Here is a 3935-nt window from a genome sequence, read left to right on the forward strand (position 1 = left end):
CACTCGTAATACAATAAAATCAAAATCCTAATGAGTTGATAAAAGGGTACGGTTAATCCCACAACGAGTATTGAATTTGAAATTTCTTACTTATCAGGCAAACAGATATATCATTGTGCTATACCAAACTTTGTCACCAAAAAAATTCTTACTTTATTTATATGTTTTATTTTTATTATTTTTTTCTTTTTACTTATTAGTGGAGCCCGGCAAGTGAAGGATGCATTCATTCTCTCCGAGAATTTCATGGAAAGAGCATGCCCAAGCATTTGGCCTGGCCCCAAAATCCCAAATGAATAAATAAAATAAGTAAAGGAAAGAGAAGTTCCAATACCAAGTTCTTCAACCGAAGACCCCAGCTGATCAAGCCAAGCAAATGAAGACAGAAGCTTCCTTTTAATTTCATCCACTGAACCGACTTGAAATTGGAAAATGGAAAACAGAACGAATTAAGAATGGGTATCATCACGATAAATGTCATTCTTTCCTGCGTGCTCATTTATATTTGGAAATTCAAATGGCATCGATTAATCCAATTTGGATTTAAGGGATAAGGTTCTTTCAGCATGGATTTTCTCCAATTACAAAACTTGAACCCAAGATCTTGATTAAGGGGATCACGCGGCAAACCACGTAAACCAGCCCAAGTGACTATGAAATCTCATTTTAAATGTTTAACGTTGGATTGTTGTAGTTATTATTAATATTTTTTTGTTATAAAAGAGACTCATGAGTTTAGTATAAAGAAAAATTAAATTAAACTGAATAAAAGATTACAGACAATCCCACTAACAAGAATTTTCCTAAAAGCTTTCGGTTTCTAAGCAAGGGCGTGTACAATAGCATAACACCCACTTAATTTCTCCCTGGCCTTGTGATTTTGAATCTTTGATAACTCTGATCGGATTCTCAACGTAAATGAGATTACACATTCTGATCCCTGGTATGCTTTCGAAAGTTTGAGCACGTTGACTCGCAGAGAATAATGTCGTCGGGGTAATTTAACAGAATCATTCCCACCGACTATATTGCCAGACCGACTATATTGCAAGAAAAAGTGAGACCGACGGCCTATAATGACGCGGCTCAAAAGCACTTTCCATTTCGTCCATTGGGTTTATAAATATATCGTCGTCGGATCTTTCTCCATTTCCTTCATTCCAACTCTCTCTCTCTCTCTCTCTCCCCCTCTTTCTTCTTGTTCTTCTTCTTCGCGGTTCAGACTAGAAGAGAAGAGAGGAGAGGAGTTTAATAATCACGAGCAATGGGGAAGAGGGATGAGATTAATAAAACACCAGATAAGAAACCGATGAAGGCGAGGCTTCCACCAAAGAGAGGACAGGTCAAGGTCAGGATCTTTAAGCTCCTGGTTGCGAATCTCATCTCTCTCAATCAGTGTTTTTGTTCCCCTCCTCCAATGGTGGATCTAGGAGAGTGAGAAGACAGAGCTTGCACCTCCAAGTCCACATCTACTGTTTTCATTTTACTCTTTCATTACCTTCGACTGCGTAACTCTCCCATGTCATGAGAATTCCAAAATATGTATACATAGATATTGAAAGGGTAGTTTGTTTCTCTCTTTACTGCATGGGCATTTCATGTTTCATTTGTTACTGAAGTGATGGGCTATTATTATATCTTCTTCTTCTTCTTCTTAGTCGTCATCCTCGATTTGTCGTGGTTGGTCATCATCCTCGTCACCTTCTTCTTCTTCTTCTACTTCGTTTTATTGTTGAGATAGAAGCAGATCTTAGCAAACTGAACTAAATGATCATTGATAAATAGAGCAGGAGCAGTTCTTGAGAATGATGAGTAAAACAGACAAGAGGGAGAGAGGAGAGAGAGAGGGAGAGGGAATTATTGTTTTATCATTAATTATTACCATTAGTATACATATGATTGTGTGCATATATAAATATATATATATATATCCTTTTTGACTGAAATGGTAATAATTTTAATATTGTCGTGTCACCTGTGTGGTCTATTCACTCATAAGTAAAGTGCGTAAAGCGATTAAGTTAGCATTTGATAACGGAGTAAAGTATGATTATATTTAACTCAACGAGATGAAGATAAAAGTAGTTGGAGAATTTATCATTAAAAATTAGTTGTATTTATTGTTAAGAAAAAGTACGTTAGAGAATTTATTATTAAATTAAATAAAGAAAAAGTATGTTAGAGAATTTATTATTAAATTAAATAAAAAGATAAAAAAGTAATGATTGTATTGTTAAATTTATGAAAAAGTAATGAATAATTGAAAAAATTTAGTATTAAAAAATTATTTGTAATAAATGTTAAGAAAAAGTATGTGAAAAAATTTATTATTAAATTTAAAAAAATAAAAAGTAATGATTGTGTTGTTAAATTAACAGAAAATTAAAGTAAAGTTAAATTTAATAAAGTATAATTTAAAAAACAAAGAAACCATAAATTTTCCTTTTCTTGGAATCAGTAATTGGGTTGTTTTCTTTAATTTCATGGATAGCTTCATTCAATTACATCGATCCCCTGGCAGTGCAAAAGCATGAACAAGTATCATCTATTTCAAATTCTTTCTCCAAGAAAAAGATAGAAGAGCCAGTGATTAAAAAATAAATAAGTAAAAAAAGAGAAAGATTGACATATGAAGAAATAAGCAAATAATTAATATAAAGAATGTATTTCTCTAGAGTAAGATCTCAAGATAAAGAGTGACACTTTTTTAAACAAATCGAGGCAAAGTTGCATGTTTAATATTTCTTTCCTTTGTCCCTTCTTTCATATTTTATATATGAAAAAGGTCACTTGACTCACTTCCAACCAATGACTAACGTTGCAGCCAAACCCAAAAAAAAAAAATGAAAATGACTGACCTTCCTCGCTTTCCTAATTTGTTTTCCCACGTGCGCCGGAAAAGCTTTGGCATATTGGGTCCATTGACTAGCTCGGAGAAATATATATTAGCTGATGATGAATTTAGAAGAAAACAAAACGAATCTCCCAAGCTCCACCATCTTTCTCTGTTAGCACAAATTAAAAATCGCAATTTTTGTGCTAGGGATCTGATAATTGTTGAATAGTTAGACTATAATGATTAGTGTTGAAAAATATTTTCCGCACGGAAAAATTTTAAAAAATTAACGGATTTATAAATAATTGAGTATAACAATCTATTAGCTCGAATTTTTAAATTGTAAATGAATACAATCGCTTATAGGTCAAGTGAATATTTTTACATGATATCAGAGTAGGTTATACTTTTGTACGCTCGTGTAGGTTCACACCATGTCTCATTTTCAATTATTCCCCCTCTTCTCGCCCGAGGTGCAAGAAGAAGTCCACCTCGTGGTTAAGTTCCAAGCACAAAAGTCCAGTCCCGGCTCGTAATCATTTTTTGAAGGCGGGTGTCTAAGTCATCGTGGAATGTGTAGGTGAAGCATCAAATCCACACGCTACCATGTAAGGTCGTGTGTTGGGACAAATTATTCCATATGAAAAAATTAAAGAAAAATCCACGGGTTTTTAAATGAATAGGTGCCACAACCTATTAACTCGTGCTTTTCAAATGAAGATGTGTCCAATCGCTTATAGATCCAGTGAATATTTTTACAATTAGCTAATATTATTACACTTGTCGAAGGAGTAAAGTATAGTAATAGACACTCGTATGGAGTCAAAAGGTGTCATTTTATTTATTTTGTGAATTATGTGATCTGAAAGTTTAATGGTTCCTGACTAATTCAGTCGAATCAGGTCAGTCCACTAAGGAATAAAGCTCTTACAACGTGAATTTTTTCCATTCACAATACACAAATCCGAGACTTTACTAAAAAAGAATAAGTACCGAACCGCGTGAACTAACCCACGTTAATGGTGCCATTTTATTTTCCTCTATCATTTTTATATCGTCATCCAAACATACAATTATTATTTGGATTCAACGCCTACTA

Source organism: Punica granatum, chromosome 2, assembly GCF_007655135.1.
Source record: "Punica granatum isolate Tunisia-2019 chromosome 2, ASM765513v2, whole genome shotgun sequence".
NCBI classification, from domain to species: Eukaryota; Viridiplantae; Streptophyta; class Magnoliopsida; order Myrtales; family Lythraceae; genus Punica; species Punica granatum.